Source organism: Hyperolius riggenbachi, chromosome 12 (genome assembly GCF_040937935.1).
Source record: "Hyperolius riggenbachi isolate aHypRig1 chromosome 12, aHypRig1.pri, whole genome shotgun sequence".
NCBI lineage: Eukaryota > Metazoa > Chordata > Amphibia > Anura > Hyperoliidae > Hyperolius > Hyperolius riggenbachi.
The window spans coordinates 179,058,037-179,077,143 of record NC_090657.1 but is presented as its reverse complement, the minus strand read 5'-3'; the positions used below and the strand labels follow the sequence as shown (position 1 = coordinate 179,077,143).

General features: G+C 47.7%; 1 protein-coding gene across 7 annotated transcripts in view; it reads left to right on the top strand.

The window, feature by feature from the left end:
- The window catches only part of FAM110A (family with sequence similarity 110 member A), an 897,957-nt gene that overhangs the window by 736,839 nt on the left and 142,011 nt on the right, over positions 1–19,107 (top strand). The window contains exon 1 of one of the 7 annotated variants that reach the window (XM_068262833.1): positions 4,673–4,724. The exons of the other annotated variants lie outside the window; for them this stretch is intronic. The gene's annotated coding sequence lies outside the window, so the exon portion shown is untranslated. Of the gene's footprint in view, positions 1–4,672; positions 4,725–19,107 lie in introns of those variants that run through there. 7 annotated transcript variants of the gene reach the window in all.

The window sequence follows — 19,107 nt, the reverse complement described above, 5'->3', positions numbered from 1 at the left end:
ATCATAGTAAATTGAGAGCAGAGTATCCAGCCGCACAAAGCAGGAAGTACTCTCCTCCTGCTATATCACATCCAGTTTATTTATAAAGCCCCACCGTATTGTGCAGCAATATGCAATAAATATAAAAACCTGAGCTAACTACTAACCACTAATATTGGAACAGCTACAGAATGCGACTTTGTCAACAGAGAGCACTGAGCTGCTAAATCTAAGAGCAAACAGGCCCAAGGCCATCTCCATCCTTGGCAGTGGCAGAGCTTCAGCAAATAATGTCACAGCAGGACAAAGGAAAGGCACTGAAACCAATAATGATTTCATGTGAGCAGATCACACCTCTGTCATTACACAGATGCCTTCACCAGGTGCCAATCCCTCCAGTGACACTCCACTGCTGAGCAAAAGGCAATATCTTCAGTAAAGGTAGCCATAGACCTGAAGATTATGGGCAGATTCGACAAAGAGACAAATTTAGCTCTAATCGAATCTGATTAGAGATAAATGTGTCTCTTGCCGAAGCTGCCCATATACTGCAGGCCGAGTCTATTCCGATTTCAGCATTAAATCTTCAGGAAATTTGCTGAGCCTGCCGCGTCCACACCACTGCTACCCCCCAATGTATAAATGTGCCCCCCCAGTGTGTGCATTTATACATTACCTGTCCTGTAGCAGCCTCCTCACAGTGACAGTCCATCTTCCTAGGTTCTAACAGCCGCATACACGCTAGCGGTGCTTAGCTTCTGACGTCAGCCGCTATGCACTGCTAGCATGTATGAATGTATGCGAAACCCAGCGAGATGGGTGGACACCGCCGCGTGGAGGCTGACACCAGACAGGTAATGTATAAATGTACACACGGCAGGGGGCACACATTTATACATTGCGATGGGGGGTTCATCTCTCATTCCAAAATCAGCCGCCACACACCTGGCCAACCAACTTTGGCCCGATATCTTGCAACATGTGCGATCATCAATGCGACCAAGTTCTGTCCCGAAATTGGTTGCTTTGCTCGTCGAGCATGCATTTGGCGGCACTTATTTTAATCCAATTTGATTATAATAATCGAATTGGATCGCTGATCAGCCACCAAGTCGTCTGATGTATGGCCACCATAACTGCAGGGTGTTTAATTGACTGTCTTCAGAGGAGTTCACAATTTAATACTACCATAGTCATAGTGTAATGGCCTACCATATTATTATTATTATTATTGTATATGTATATATCACTGAAATCTTCTGCAGCACTTTACAGAGTACATAGTCATGTTACTGACTGTCCTCAGGGGAGCTCACAATTTAATCCTACCATAGTCATTGTGTAATGGCCTACCATATTATTATTGTGTATGTATATATCACTGACATCTTCTGCAGCACTTTACAGAGTACATAGTCATGTCACTGACTGTCTTCAAGGGAGCTCACAATTTAATCCTACCATAGTCATAGTGTAATGGCCTACCATATTATTATTATTATTGTGTATGTATATATCACTGACATCTTCTGCAGCACTTTACAGAGTACATAGTCATGTCACTGACTGTCCTCAGAGGAGCTCACAGTCTAATCCTACCTTAGTCATAGTCTAATGACCTACCATATTATTATTATTGTGTATGTATATATCACTGACATCTTCTGCAGCGCTTTACAGAGTACATAGGCATGTTACTGACTGTCCTCAGAGGAGCTCACAATCTAATCCTACCATAGTCATATGTCTAATGACCTACCATATTATTATTATTATTATTATTATTATTATTATTGTGTATGTATATATCACTGACATCTTCTGCAGCACTTTACAGAGTACATAGTCATGTTACTGACTGTCCTCAGAGGAGCTCACAATCTAATCCTACCATAGTCATATGTCTAATGTCCTACCATATGATTATTATGTATTTATATAGCACTGACATCTTCTGCAGCACTTTACAGAGTACATAGTCATGTCACTGACTGTCCTCAGAGGAGCTCACACTCTAATCCTACCATAGTCATCATCTCCTGCTATATTAATATTATGTACTTATATGGCTCCTTTCACACTAAGTCTGTACATCTGCCAGGCAGATTTAGTTTGCCAATCGTTGTCCGATAGCATTGTTTTTCTCCACTCACCCCGTCGCCATGTGACCTCACTGTGCTGCTCCGTTATCCTTCCCCCCGACAGAACACTCCACTAGCCTGCAGGCAAGTGACGCTTCTGTACAGTGGATTGGGTAACGATTGCTTGCTGGTGACTTTCCTCATACAAGTACACGGGCCTTCTCTAGTTGGCATGTGAGGTTGGTCACTGGCAAGCAGGAGGCCGGTGAGGTTAGACTGGCATTGGCAGCAGACCAGAGGAGACTAATAGCGTGGCGCTCAGTGAGTCACCCAGCAGCTCCTCTATCTTGGTCCATCCTCTTTTCTCTCACTGTCGTCCCCCCCCCCCCCCACTCTCCTTGTGTCCCCTCCAGTACTCTGTCCAGTCTGTACACAAGTGGATGGGACTATGCACAGGTGACCACGGGCCCCATAGCGAGTGCCACTGATGGGGTGGCTTCTGTTGGGAAGGGTAAGTAGAGAGACAATGTCTTTAATCGATCTCGAGGGACATGTGTACACACACTCGATTTATGGCTGTTTGCGGCTACCTTGGCTGAGGTTAGTATAGTTTACAGACCTACACCTAAAACTATGAATGTTTATATTTCACCACCAGGCGCAGTGGTACTTGTAAATGCGCAATGCTAACTCATTTATAAATATCTGTGAATCTTTGCATTGAATGGCAGCAGACGTACGCCTTGTACACACATACAGGGACTGTCACCTGCTGGGATGGGGACTCAACCCCTTGGGCGACAGTTCAGGGCCGAGTTCTGTTTGTATGCAGGCTAGTGACGCTTTCTGTTACCATGGAGGGTGGCGGCACACAACAAAGCGGGTGGGTTAACCTCGGTAATCCCGAGTCAGGCTCGAGATGGAAATCCGCAGCTCAGGGCGGTAACCCCATGCCTGAGTGAGTTATATGCAGGAGCTGCTGCAGATCTCTCCGTGGTATGGGTTTTTTTGTTTGTTTGTTTTTGTTTATAGGGTTGTGAAAAAATTGCATGGCTTTTAGACCCTAAATCTGGAAATAATCATAATGCCAGGAGAACAATAGTGTCTAGCAGGTCAGATGTCTCGGGGGACACATGGGGACTGGTCAGGCGCTACTTTACACACATTAGATTCCCTGCAGGGGTGGCCCCACTAACAACCGCCTCAGCCGAGAACACTCTAATGTGTATATAAGGCTTTACACCCAAAACTATTAATGTCAGGAATATCGGTACTTGCAGGTGCACACTGCTTCCTCATTTGTAAATATTTGTCAATACCAGTTGCCTGGCAGCCCTGCTTGTCTATTTCTCTGCAGTAGTATCTGAATAACACCAGAAACAAGCATGCAGCTAGTCTTGTCAGATCTAACTTTAAAGTCTGAAACACCTGATCTGCGGCATGCTTGTTCAGGAGCTATGGCTAATAGTACTAGAGGCAGAGAGAGGATCAGCAGGGCTGCCAGGCAACTGGTATTGCTCAAAAGGAAATAAACATGGCAGCCCCCATATACCTCTCTCTTCAGTTCCCCTTTAAAGGGAAGGTTCAGGGAAACATTTAAAAAAATAAAAATCCATATCCACTTACTTGGGGCTTCCTCCAGCCCGTGGCAGGCAGGAGGTGCCCTCGCCGTCGCTCCAGAGGCTTCCGGTCGTCTTCGGTGGCCGACCCGACCTGGCCAGGCCGGCTGCCAGGTCGGGCTCTTCTGCGCTCCAAGGACGGGCTCTTCTGCGTCCCACGCGGGCGCGCTGACGTCATCGGACGTCCTCCGGGCTGTACTGCGCAGGCGCAGTAGTTCTGCGCCTGCGCAGTAAAGCTCGGAGGACGTCCGATGACGTCAGCGTGCCCGCGTGGGACGCAGAAGAGCCCGTCCTTGGAGCGCAGAAGAGCCCGACCTGGCAGCCGGCCTGGCCAGGTCGGGTCGGCCACCAAAGACGACCGGAAGCCTCTGGAGCGGCGGCGAGGGCACCTCCTGCCTGCCACGGGCTGGAGGAAGCCCCAGGTAAGTGGATATGGATTTTTATTTTTTTAAACGTTTCCCTGAACCTTCCCTTTAAGGACCACAGGCTTACACCCCCTAGTGACCAGGCTATTTTTTACAATACAACTTAGTACACAAATAAATCTGCCCCCTTTTTCTGCCCACTAACAGAGCTTTCTGTTAATAAAAACAAAACAAAACCCTGCAGCAGCAATCAGAGTGATTGCTGCTGCAGGGTTTTATTTTGTTTTTATTAATTTATTTGTCATTTTATTTTGAATAAAAATCGCTTTTTTTATTAATTTTTTTCTTCCCCCTCCCTCCCCCGATAGCCAGTCAGGGCGATCCTCTCTTATAGGCAGCAGTCGCTCCAGAGGACAGCCAAGTGACAGGGCTGTCTCCAGTACAGCACTGCAGTAGATTGCAGCACTGTACAACAAAAAGAAGCAGCGCTCGTTTTTTTTTTTCTTACAGTCTGCTAGCAACGGCCGCCACTAGTAGTCACTCAAGCGGGATCTCCACTAATCTCCTCCCCAAAGACTTGACACCTTTCAGGGTTACGTGGTCCTGGGGGAGCCACGCTGCGGCCGCCGATCGGCTTTAGGCAATCGCAGAGTGGTTAAAGAGGAACTGTAGGAAAAATAGTAAGTAATGAATAAAATTGCTTATTTTTTTCTAATACTCATTTATAGATTATTTAGTCAGTGTTTGCCCATTGCAAAATCTTATCTTTCCCTGATCTACATCCTGAAATGTATCACTGGTGGTGACATCTTTAGTTCTGCCAGGTGATCTGTACGTTTGTTATCTGAATGTTTGTGACTGAGAGTTCTATGCACAGAGGGAGATGATGCTATCTTGGCAGTTGGAAAAAGCCGTTATTTCTCACAATGCAACACGGTTCACAGACAGCAATCTATCAGGGCCATGGTCATGACATCACACTGTGGGAGGGGTTTCACCACAATATCAGCCATACAGACCCCCCGATGATCTATTTGAGAAAAGGTAAAGATTTCTCATGGGAAAAGGGGGTATCAGCTACTGATTGGGATGAAGTTCAATCCTGGGTTAAAGTTCCTGTAATGTTTCCTGTATCTATTGTACAGCGCTGTGTAATATGTTAGCGGTTTATAAATAAAATGGAATAAAAATTGAATGCCGGCAGACTGCCTAGATCCACTGATTCTCTATAAATGGATGGACTCGTCCAGCCAACCAACTGGCAGTCTTTGCATCTTTTGAATGCGTGTTACAATGAGTGCTTCCTGTGGAGTAGAATCTGGTAATGCTTAATCCGGCTCAGATGACGGCCATTGAGGCGATGGGAGCCGGGCTGCAAGGAGGAGATCAGGTTGCTCCCTGGGAGGGAAGTCAGTTAGTTCAGCAGACATGGGAGTTATTATTATAAGAGAAGGGAAGCCGGTTGGGCAGGGTTAATGTAACCAGAGAATGACCCAGTAATTAGGACCAATGTGTCCCAGAGGCAGTCACAAGAAAAGAGGTTTTACCTGTTCCCTTGTCACGTCTGCCTGCATAGATGTTAGCGATACCGCGGTGTGCTATGTGTACCCTGCAGCATATATGGGCAGAATGAGCCTTTCCGCCAGTGTCACACTGTATATACACTGCATGGAGTTCTCTGCATTCCCTGGTCTCACTGTCTTAGTGTGGGTTTCCTCCACTTGTTACAGTGATCCTCTAGCGAGAGGGATATGGAGGCTACCATATTTATTTACTTTTAAGCAATGCCATTTGCCTAATTGCTCTGTTGATCCAGTTCCTCCAATGCTTTAGACTAGAGGGAAGACAAGGTGAAACTCGGGTCAAAAGTTAAATATTATTTAACGTAAACCTGAGACGAGGGGAAGTAAACGTTTTATACATACCTGGGGTTTCCTCCAGCCCCCTCCGTGCAGATCGCTCCCACGCCGCTGTCCAAAGCTTTCTGGATCCTCATGTAGCAGCCCTGTTATCTTCAGGAGCAATGCTGCCAAGCGCGCTCCCGCGGCTGGGAGTGTTCTGTTCCTGGCAGGACCGGCGCACATGGCCAGGCCGTGTATGTGCAATATGCCAGACTGGCAGCAGAGAATGGACTGCTCTGCCACAATAAAAGGTAGTATGGTTCCACCCCTAATCATACAAAATTCCAAAGTTGAATACACTCAACAACGGGGTTTTTTTATGAACCAAAATTTTCTTGTTTATTCTTCATATGTTACTTCTTCAAATTGCGGATCATACATATAGATATAACATCAGACCTTCACATCACAAAAATGCCTGACGTGTTTCACAGCCAACAGCCGCTTCCTCAGAGGCACACCGTATACAAAACATCCGTGGGCCTATGACAAACTTGAACCCGCAATCTGAAATCTAAAGTAGAACTGCCATCAGCGAAGATTCCTAAGCTGTGTGGGCTGCAAGGGCGAATGGACTGCTACCGGAGAATCCAGAAAGCTTCGAATGGCGGTGTGGGAGCAATCTGCACTGAGGGGGCTGGAGGAAGCCCCAGGCATGTATAAAACTTTTACTTCCCGTCGTCTCAGGTTGTAGGTGTGAGACCTATGGAAGCTGCTATATTTATTTCCTTTTAAACAATACCAGTTGCCTGGCAGTGCTGCTGCTCTATCTGGTCAGTAGGGTCTTAACCACCTGAGCGGTCTGGACGAGCTCAGCTCGTCCAACACCGCCGGAGGCTGCCGCTCAGGCCCTGCTGGGCCGATTTACATCAAATAAAAAGCAGCACACGCAGCCGGCACTTTGCCAGCCGCGTGTGCTGCCTGATCGCCGCCGCTCTGCGGCAATCCGCCGCGAGCAGCGGCGAAAGAGGGTCCCCCCAGCCGCCTGAGCCCAGCGTAGCCGGAACAAAAAGTTCCGGCCAGCGCTAAGGGCTGGATCGGAGGCGGCTGACGTCAGGACGTCGGCTGACGTCGATGACGTCACTCCGCTCGTCGCTATGGCGACGATATAAGCAAAACAAGGAAGGCCGCTCATTGCGGCCTTCCTTGTTTATTCTGGGCGCCGGAGGCGATCGGAAGATCGCCTCCGGAGCGCCCTCTAGTGGGCTTTCATGCAGCCAACTTTCAGTTGGCTGCATGAAATAGTTTTTTTTTTATTTAAAAAAAACCCTCCCGCAGCCACCCTGGCGATTTAATCAGAACGCCAGGGTGGTTAATCACACACTTGAAAAAAGCATGCAGCTAATCTTGTCAGAATAGTCATAGACATCTGATCTTCATGCTTGTTCCGGGTCTATTGCCTAGTACACACCATACAATTTTCTGTAATGCTGGGCATACACAGTACGTTTTGTACTGTGTAATCGAGCCGCTGGCTCGATTCCGGCGCATCCCCGCGGGCACTTCTTTATCTTCTGTTCGTTTATCTTCATTGTCCTGCCCACGGTATCGAGCGGGGAATCGATCCGGCAGGTCATCGGACACGTCAGAAATTATCAGCGGCTCGATTACACGGTACAAAAACGTACCGTGTATTCCCAGCATAAGATTTTTCTGTTAGATTTTCTGTAATTAGATTATTTTCTGTAAAGTACTGGTAGAGACTGGTCATTATCTCTGGTGCATTGTCTTCTGGTTATCTCCTGCTGAGTAGAACAATGCTTAATTGCTAGGCAGATCTGGCAGGTAAAGGCCCATACACACGTCGGACTTTTGCAAACGACGGGTCGTTTGAATGTCCCGTCGTTCAGTCGTCCGCACGCGAAATCGGGCGTGTGTACAAAGCCCGGCGAATCGCTCAAGACCAGTCTTTTTACCCAAACGAGAGTCTGTACACACGCCCGATTTCGCGTGCGGACGGCTGAACGACGGGACGTTCAAACGACCCGTCGTTCGCAAAAGTCCGACGTGTGTATGGGCCTTAAATCATACAGAAAATTGTATGATGTGTACTAGGCATATGCCTTATGTTGGGTACACACCATGCGTTTTCCCGCTCGATCCGCGGGTCGATCGGGATCGATTCGACTATTTCCAACGTGCTCAATTCAGGCTTTGATTGTTCCTGCCGTAGATTTGCATGTTAAGTATGCAAAATCGATGGCAGGAACGATCAAAGCCTGAATCGAGCACGTCGGAAATAGTCGAATCAATTCCGATCGACCTGCGGATCGAGCGGGAAAACGCATGGTGTGTGCCCAGCATTAGGATCAGCAGAACTGCCAGGCAACGTGCATTGTTTAAAAGGGGAATAAAACATGTTGGCCTTCATCCCTCTCTCCTATGGTTCCTTTTAAAGAGAGGGAAGCTTTTGGATCCTCCATAGGCTTCCCACGCTGTCCTCCACGACTGCCCGGGTCTCTCCTGCACAACGCGGCTGCAATCCTCTTTATGCACGAGCGTGGCCACGTCTGCACAGCCATGCTTGTGCAGGCTCAGTAGAGGAGCGTGATCACGAGCGTGGACTCTAAAGATGGCCATACACTGGTCGATTTGCCATCAGATTGACCAACAGATAGATCCCTCTCTGATCGAATCTGATCAGGGAGGGATCGTATGGCTGCCTTTACTGCAAACAGATTGTGAATCGATTTCAGCATGAAATTGATTCACCATCTGTGAAGCCGCCGCCCCCCCCCCCCCCCCGCATACATTACCTGATCCGGCCGGCGCGAGTCCCTTGTCTCTGCTGTCTTCTCCGCTCTGGGCTCCAGCTTCACTGTACTTCCTGTCCGGGGAAGTTTAAATAGAGGGCGCCGCTCTACTGTTTAAACTTCCTGCTGGGACAGGAAGAAGTGAAGCCTCGGAGCCTAGCGTGGAGACGGAGCAGCGGGGACTCACGCCGGCCAGATCAGGTAATGTATTGCGTTGGTCATCAGGCATTCGAACACCGCTATCGACGCACTCCCAACCCGCCGGCGATTGAGCGAAATCTTCCGCACGGACAGGAATGATGGGAATCGACAAGAAAGATCAATTTTGGATGGAAATTAATCGTTCGGTCAGCGTTTGCGCAACGATTTCACAGCCGATTCGATCACAGTGATCGAATCGGCTGTATATCGGCAGGAAAATCGGTAAGTGTATGGGCCTCTTAACAGGAGCTTGTCAGATTCCTTTGTGGGGTTAGCAGTCAGCAACGGAGGACCAGAAAATGGATCAAGAGGCTTCTCTCTCCTTAGGTAAGTATTTAACTTTTGACCCAATGTTTGCCTCAGGCACTATGTAGGCCACAGACACGGACTGAGTACGCAAGCCTGACCACACAAACTGCATGCTTGTTTCAGGTGTAAGATTCAGATACTACGGATGCACAGTTTTCTCAGAGGCCCCTTTCACCCCGTAACACTGCGTCACACTGTGGTACGCTAGGGTCATGTAAGTCTATAAAGACTTGCACAGTTCACGCATTTCAAAGCGGCGCGACAGAAGTACCCCAATTGCCTCAAATGTGCGTGATGGGAGCGAGTTTCATTGCGCATGTGCAGACTGACAGGAATCCCAGTGACGTAGTTTCTGCCCAGCAGGGAGTACGTCACTAACCAGGGGGCAGGCCTATGCATATGACCCTGTCGCCGCAGGGTCTTATGAAGCCTCATTTCAGCAGTGCGCACACAGCATCGCACACAGCCGGTGTAAAATTGGTCTTAACCACTTCAGCCTACAGGGTTGAAATCTTTTTGCATCTGAGCAACTTTCACCTCCCATTCATTTGCTAATAACTTTATCACTACTCGGCACAATGAATGGATCTATATCTTGTTTTTTCCGCCACCAATTAGGCTTTCTGTGGGTGATACATTTTGCTGAGAATTAATTTATTGTAAATCCATTTTAACAGGAATATTAAGAAAGAAATGGAAAAAAATCATTATTCCTCAGCTTTTGGCCATTATAGTTTAAAATTAATACATGCTACCATAATTAAAAGCTATGTACTTTATTTACCAATTTGTCCCGCTTATTAAACCATTTAAATTATGTCCCTATCACAATGTATGGCGCCGATATTCAATTTGGAAATAAAGGTGCATTTTTTCAATTTGTGTCCATCACTATTTAGAAGCCCATAATTTAATAAATCATATTGATATACTCCTTTGACATGAATATTTAAAAAGTTCAGACCCTTAGGTAACTATTTATGTTTTTTTTTTGTTTTTTTTTATTATTAAAACTTGTATGTGGGTATTTTTTGGTGTGAGAGGTAAACGGGATTTTTCATGTATAAAAATGTATTTATTTAGTGCAAAGTGTGTTTTTGGTGTAGTTTGCTATTTGGCCACAAGATGGCTACAGTCAAAAAGTCCTGGGAGAGATCGATCTTGCTCCCAGGAAGAAGAAAGAAGACCAGAGCTCTGAAGAGACGCTGTTGGCTTTTGGGGGGGGGGGGTCCTGTAACGATCGGTATCAGCACGCAGAGAGAATCTGATTATTGGCGATCTGCAGTATCACCAAGAATGCAGATATATACCCGATTATTGATGATCTGCAGTATCACCGATAATCCAATATATTGCTAACCTCTGGACACCAGCAAAAGAACACAATAAAGACAGCAATATATCACAGAAGTGTGGAAATATCCACCACATGGAAATTCCTCAGAGGTGTGGTTACCTCTGAATGGGAACCCCGTGAGTGAGATCCTCTAACCAGGCAGAGTAAGGAATCTCGACCCCTAGCAGTAATCGTCTGCTTGGGGCAGGCGTCTCGGAGAGGCAAGCCTCAGAAATAACCCTCCAGTGGGAGACGTCCACTGAAAGGAGAAAGGTCAGACAGGCAAGGGTTCAGCAACAGAGATGACGGCAGCGGTACAGGAACGGAAGGCATAAGAGTAATCGGTAATCAGGCAGAGGTCAGCAACAAGAATCAGATAGGCAAAGGTACAATTGTCAACACAAACAAAACGGGCAAGCACCATCCACTCAACTATAAATATGGGTAAATACTAGAGCGTGCAGAAAGGAACCAAAAATGCTGTAGAGAACAAGGAGAAAAGTAGTTCCCTAAAGACCGCACCACTCAATCCAATAATGAATAATTATCAACACATTTTATTCAGTATACAAAATTTTAAAAACAATAAATCAGGCAAAGGTACAATAGCGTAGAGAGAGAGAGTAGTCAAGGATATCCGAAGTCAAAACACAGATACAATATCAAAATACAATCCTAACTAAGGTATGAAATCCTTAGTATCAACACTAGGGCACTGAGCTAAGGTCTGCGCGCTAACACAACAGTGTATTCACGACAGCAGACAACCTGTTACTGACACACAAGCCCCATATGTAGCCAGAGAGCTGCCCAGCACCGCCCCAGAGCCCCAGCCAATCAGGACACCTCCTGAGGTCAGCTGACTGGAGAGTCAGCTGAGCCTCCTACGTAGGAGGTAAAAGTCCTGCCTCCTTGCGTGCGTGTGCCCCTCTGCCTCTGAGAAATGGAGAGGCTAGGCCCCGGGTCCGTGTCCGCCCGCGGACTGAAGTCCGCTTGCCGCCATGTGAGACCCGCCGCCGTGTCGCCAGTCGCGGCGGCGGTGTCCCTGCCAGCCTGCGCCGGCCACTCCGCCTGAACGACGGAGTCCGCCGGCTGAGAAGCTTGTCTCCGCTATCCCTCACAGGTCCGATCAGTGAAAGGGATTTATAATCCCTTTCATTGATCGCTGGGCTAACGGCCAACAGCGGGGGCGCACACGGGGGGGGGGGGGGGGGGCGCGACCTGCGGGAGTGCGCGCAGCCTAACTGGACGAAAATCTTCGGCCAGTTAGGCTGAAGTAGAGCCTTTCTCTTTTACCTGAAGTGAAAATCTTAATGTAAACTGGGCATAAATCATTTTAATTAACTTATGCTGCTTGTTGTCTTCAGGGTCCCTCCCATTCCCCTTTGACTGGCTAGTCAGTCAAATGATCTGCAGGAAGTGGCCGTGCAAGAGTGAATCTGATCTGGGAATGGACGATTACCTATGCGCACATGCCTATGCACTTAAAGCGGACCCAAACCAAACATTTTTTTTAATTAAAAATATTTAGTTGCACCACTCTGACACATACAAAGATAAATAAACACTCCTTCAAACCTATTATCATTTCAGTGCATGCTTTTCCCCCTTCTCTTTTCATAACTAGGGTTATACAGGTGGCAGCCATTAGCAATTCCTCCTTTGCCAGACACCACCTACTCCACCAGTTTGCCGGATTTTGTCCCGGCAATTTGAAAGGAAGGGAGGGGTTCCTCCAATAAATGTAAAATATTTTATATTTGTCATCATGCAGCTGAAAAAGGCTGCTATTTATTATTATAATTTAGAAAATAGATTTTATTTCTGAAATCTAGTATTTTTAATTTGGGTCCACTTTAAGTACAAGCGGTCTCTGCCCCCTTAAGGACCAGAGACCGCTGGTACAGTAATGACAGAATACTGACGAATCGCCGCACATACCCACCATCCACACCACACGCTCGGATCCTTAGGACGCCCACTCTGCCGTCTCCGGCACTTTCATTGGCTCCTGACCATGTCTATCAATGTAAGCCTATGGAAGTTGCTTACATTGATAGGCACAGCCAGGAGCCAATGATATCGGCTCCTGGGCCACTTACAGGGCTCTGTCGTCATAGAGACTGACAGGGCGAGTGAGCTGCGACGGGAGACAGCGGCGGGATCGGCAAAAACGGCGGATGCGCGCTGCGGCGTTGAATCGAACTCTACGTCCTGGCAGCCAGATCAGCATCAAAACAGGGCGTAGATTTCAATTAGCGTGGCCGTTAAGTAGCTAGTAAAAGTGCTCATGCATGAAAGAAGGATTACAAGTCCCGCTTTCCTTAAAGAGACACTGAAGCGAAAAAAAAATATGATATTATGATTTGTATGTATAGTACAGCTAAGAAATAAAACATTAAGATCAGATACATCAATCTAATTCTTTCCAGTACAGGAAGATTTAAGAAACTCCAGTTGTTATCTCTATACAAAAAAGCCATTAAGCTCTACGACTTTCAAAGTCGTGGAGATGGCGGTTTTCTGACTTTTATTACCTCAACTGTTAGTTAATTTTTTACTTTTCCTCTGCCAGAGGAGAGGTCATTAGTTCACAGACTGCTCTGAAAGAATAATTTTCAATGCTGAGTGTTGTGTAATCTGCACATATTATAGACTGATGCAATGTTAGAAAAAACACTATATACCTGAAAATAAAAATATGAGAACATTTTCTTTGCTGCTAATCTTCTAGTAATTATTCATAGTACACAACCAATTCATTATATCATATATTTTTTTTCGCTTCAGTGTCTCTTTAACTGGGCATGTGCTGTTTGGGACTTGTCGCAGACAGCCTATTGGGCCAATCAGACTGCGGGGGTTATGACCAAAACAGCAACAGGACGCGACAGGGTTCAGGTTGGATTAATGGAGCATGTGTTATTTATAAGGAGCGCCCATAAGTAACCAGCGCATGCCATGCAGTACTACCCAGTTGTAGCGTGCGTTCTGACATTTTAACTCGCGCTGCTCCATTTCAGCAGCACAGCTTAAAGACCCACTATCACGAAAAAAGTAGGCAGTTCAAATCTGACAGAGCTGACAGGTTTTGGACTAGTAATATGTTGGCGCTTTATAAATACAATAAATAAATAAATAGTCCATCTCCTCATGGGGGATTCTCGTGGTTTTCTTTGTTTTCAACAGCATTTCCTGAACAGCAGTTGCAAAGTCTAACTGACAAAATATTAGAGATATAAGTGATTAGGAAAGCTGGCTGGTATGTTACTATTTTGGCAGTAAGGCCCAGTGCACACCAAAACCTCTAGCAGATCTGCAAAACGCTAGCGGTTTTGGGAGCAGATTTCAGAGCGATTCTAGGCATGCTTAGAGCGGATTTCTAAACATGCCTAGCGGTTTTGGCTGCGTTTTTGTGTAGCAGATTACACAGGTTACTGAACAGCTTCTGTAACAAAATGCCTGGCAAACCACTCTGAAGTAGCGTTTTTCAGAGCGGTTTGCGTTTTTCCTATCCTTTACATTGAGGCAGAAACGCTTCTGCATACCACAAACGTGCAGCAGGAGGCACGTTTGCGGTTTTCTACAATCCTCAAACCGCCGGTGTGCACCATCTCATTGAGATACATTAACCGAGCGGTTTGACAGGCGGATGCGGCCGGCGGATCACATCAAAAAACGCTCGGTGTGCACTGGGCCTTAAACTGCTGTTCAGGAAATGCTGTTGAAAACAAAGAAAACCCTGAGAATCCCCCATGAGGAAATGGACTGGCCCAAAACCTGTCAATTCTGTCATATTTTAACTGCCTACTTTTTGTTCGTGATAGTGGTCCTGAATCAAGCCCATAGTGTAAAAGAGACCTAAGTGTGAACTAGCCCATTCATTAACATGAGTTATCAGTTGAAATGCTTTTTTTTAACCACTTCGCCGACCGGGTACAGTATATCTACGCTCCTTTGGACTTGAGTTTCCCGCCCGGAGCGTAGATATACGCAGCTACCGCCGCTGTCCGCGCTCCCACTCGCACATGCGCGCGCTCGTACACGCTGCTGCCCGCTTGCACGGAGTTCAATGAACGGGAAAAAACATTCCCGTTTGTTGATCTCTGCCCCCCAGCAATGATCGGCTGCTTCTATGAGAAGCAGCGCGATCATTGTGGATAAAAAAATTTCTCAGCCTCCCTGAACATCCTGTAAGCGTACTTCCGACGCTTACAGGACGCATTCCCAAAAATGTACTTGTGGCCAAGTAAAACTACACCCAAAAACATTTTTCATGTACAAATACATTCTTGTACATTATAAATTAACTCCCACACTCCCCAATTGTTACCATTTTCTTTTGTTTGTTTTTTTCAATGAAAAAAAAAAATTACAATAAAAAAAAAAACATAAATAGTTACCTTAGGGACTGAACTCTTTAAATATTTATATCAAGAGGGTATAACACTGTTACTTTATAAACTACAGGTTGTAATTAGGGATGGATGCAAAACTGAAAAAATGCACCTTTATTTGCAAATAAAATATTGGCGCCAAACAATGTGATAGGGACATAATTTAAATGGTGTAATAACCGGAACAAATGGGCAAATAAGTTACATGGATTTTAATTACAGTAGCATGCATTATTTAAAAACTATAATGGCCGAAAACTGAAAAATAATGTTTTTTTTCCAAATGTTTTCCTATTTTCCCATTAAAACACATTTAGAATAAAATAATTCTTGGCATAATGTCCCACCTAAATAAAGCCTAATTGGTGGAGAAAAAAACAAGATATAGTTCATTTCATTGTGATAAGTAATGATAAAGTTATAGGCGAATGAATGGAAGGAGCGCTGAAAGGTGAAAATTGCTCGGATGCTGAAGGGGTAAAACCCCTCAGTGGTGAAGTGGTTAAGCAGAGAACTCGCATGAAAACAGACAAGTGTAACCCCTGCCACAACATACGGTAGATGCCAAAGATAAGTGACTGTTTTGATCGAATCGGCTAGAAATTAATGCAGCAGAAAGCATGATCGATTGGCAGATCAATCGATTTCCGGACGATTTCGATCGATTTGATCGATTGGTCCGGACGGAAAATCTGGGTCAATCTGCTGGCAGCCGATCTATGGCCTATAGGGTTGCATTGGATCGAATGGTGCAACACTGCATTTCGATCAAATTTCAATAGATTTCATTCTGAAATCTATTGAAATTTGATTCCTACTGTGTGGCACACATCAGATACATTCCTGTCAGATTCGACCTGATAGGCATCTGACACAAATCGATCTGATGGTCGAATCTGCTGCAAATCTATAAGTGTATGGCCACCTTTAGAGTGCGGCTGTTACACTACACTGCACTACTGAGAACACTCCCAGCCGCGGGAACGAGGCGAGGGGTGCACGCACAGGCAAACTACGATGCGCCGCCTGGCCCCTGCTGGCCAATCTAATGTGGCTGCTACTGAGTGAGCGAGGAGGCAGAGGAAGACGGCGTGGGGGTGATTACTTTAAAGGGTACAAGTTTTATACATACCTGGGGTTTCCTCCAGCCCCATCCACACGGCTCGCTCCCATGCCACCATCCTCAGTCTTATCCCTCTTCAGTACCGGGTTCTGTAACTTTGGCCAGTCGATACAAGTGCAGTGTGCTCCCTCCGTCTCTCTCTCTCCGGTGGAGAATAGTACTGTGCAGGCACAGTAGCTCTCAGCCATTGGAGAGAGTACACTGTGCATGCTCACACTGGCCGAAGTTAGGGGACCCAGTACTGAAGAGGGAGAAGACTGAGGACGGTGGCGTGGGAGCGAGCCGTGTGGATGGGGCTGGAGGAAGCCCCACGTATGTATAAAACTTTTGGGTATGAGTACTTTGTCTCGTCTCTGGTTTCCTTTAAGTGATTTACTTACCTGGGGCTTCTTCCTGCCCCCTTGTCCCCTGAAGTCCTCCTGCTCCCTCGTCGTGATAATGCGATCAGCCGTTCTTCCACCGTCCCCCAACTGACTGCGCATGCATGGCGCCGGCCGCACACGTCCTGTGTTGCATTTCCGCGACCGGGAGCTTTCTGCGCATGCACAGTAGCAATTTTTGCTTACTATGCAATCGCGTTGGAGAAGGTGCGTGGCACTGGGCCACACATCCATTGTTGGAGGGGCACACCGGAGGAACAGCAGAGGTCTAGGTGCTGGCAAGGGAAGACTTCAGGGGGCTGGAAGAAGCCCCAGGTAAGTAAACGTTTGTTTTCTTCCAATTTGGTTTCCTTTAAATCAGGGATGTCAAACCAGTCCTACGAGGACCGAGGTCCTCACAGCTCAAATTAATTGATGGGTCTGAATCAGGAAAGGTGTGGTCCATCAGGTAGAGCACATTCCTCTCTTTCTCAGTCCATCCTAAACACTGGCATGGATCCGGCCCCCCAGGCCTGGAGTTCCACACCTGTGCTTTAAAGTGTACCTGAGATTAAAGAATGGGCTGTATTTATACTTACCTGGGGCTTTCTCCTGCCCCATCACGTCTGTGGGGTCCCTCGCCATCCTCTCCGTCCTGCCGCTATCTGGCCCGGTAATCTAGGCCGCACACCCCCAGAAGCTTTCTGCGCCCGTGCAGTACTATTTCGGGTGTAACACAGTGCTTAGCAAGCACCCAGGGAGGGAAGAAAATGATGTGCTATGACTTGCAGCGCCTCTGCACTCCAGACCCTTCGACAGTTTCTCCACAGTCAAGTCAGCACCACCTGTAGTATCAAAGCTCTTTTATTAAGTAGCAGCTGCTGCTGATGCCTGTTATGCTACTTTTAATCCAATAAAAGAGCTTTGATACTACAGTACTATTTCGGCAGCATGAAGGGGGGCTCATACTTAGCCGAGCTGCGCATGTGCTGAACAGCATGGCCGGGCTAGATAGCGGCAGAATGGAGTAGCCGGAGAGGGACCTCATGGTGCTGGAGGAAGCCCCAGGTAAGTATAAATACAGCCTGTTCTTTAATCTCAGGTCTCCTTTAACCACGCTTATACCGTGTGTCGGCAAAGTGGCAGCTGCAGGACCAGCGACGCAGTACTGCGTCGCCAGCTGCAGGCTGATTAATCAGGAAGCAGCCGCTCGCCCGAGCGGCTGCTTCCTGTCAATTCACGGCGGGGGGCTCCGTGAATAGCCTGCGGGCCGCCGATGGCGGCTCGCAGGCTAAATGTAAACACAAGCGGAAATAATCCGCTTTGTTTACATTGTACGGCGCTGCTGCGCAGCAGCGCCGTAAGGCAGATCGGCGATCCCCGGCCAATCAGCGGCCGGGGATCGCCGCCATGTGACAGGGGACGTCCTGTCACTGGCTGCACAGGACGGATAGCGTCCTGTGCAGCCCGGATCACCGGGGGGGAAAGGTAGGAGAGGGAGGGGGAGAATGCCGCCGCGGAGGGGGGCTTTGAGGTGCCCCCCCCCCCCCGCAACATGCCTGCACGCAGGAGCGATCAGACCCCCCCCTGCACATCATCCCCATAGGGGGGAAAAAAGGGGGGCGATCTGATCGCTCTGCGTGCACCCTGATCTGTGCTGGGGGCTGCAGAGCCCACCCAGCACAGATCACAACAAACAGCGCTGGTCCTTAAGGGGGGGTAAAGAGTGGGTCCTCAAGTGGTTAATGTGTACCTGAGTCGAGGCTTGGGTACAAAATCACATACTTACCACCTAAGGAGAGGGAAGCCTCTGGATCCTAATGTGGCTTCCTCTGGTCCCCTGTCCCCACATGTTGGTGATCTGATCAGGGCAGAGATGGATTACGATGCAATGGGATCCTAGGAAAGGGAGTAGATTTGGGGCCTCCTTATGGTTCTTTTGGCAAGCTAAAGTGGAGAGAGGTCAGAAAAGGTGGCAGGTGGGCCCCTTGACACCCACTAGGCCCAAAGCACCTTCCTGGGTTGCCTGGTTGATGATCCAGCTCTGGATCAGGGCCGCGCTCCTCTTCAAGCATGAGGGCAGCTGTACTGTGTCTGCACGACTACGGCAGTTCCTGCGCAGTAAGCGGGAATGGCTTATGCACGAGCGGCTGCGTACCACTGCGCAGACATAGCCGCACTCATGCCACAAGAGGAGCGCAGCCCTGATCAGCTGGAGGGTCCACAAGTGGCGAAGGAGAAAAACGAGGGAAGCCTCAATAGGTTCCAGATCCTATTGAGGTTTCCCCTGTCCTCCTGTGTCCCACTGCAGTCTCGTTGCAGCCCACAGAACGCACAGCCAACAATTTGTCAGGCTGTGCAATATTTACCTTTTTCTGGCTCCAGCGAGGGCACTTTTGCGGCTCTCTGCTCAGAAATAGCCGATCTCTGTCGGGTCCGCTGTACTGCGCAGGTGCAGGAGACTTGCACCTGCGCAGTAGAGCGGGCTGGCAGCGATCGGCTATTTCCGCCTTTTACCGAGCGGAGAGCCACTACTACGCCTGCAGTGGAGCCGGAAAGGTAAATATTTACATCCTCACTGTTTGGAGGGGCACAGAGAAACCGCCGTGGGACACAGGAGGATGGGGGAATCCTCGATCAGATCCAGAGGCTTCCCATTACCGGGGTGAGTACCGCCCAGGGGA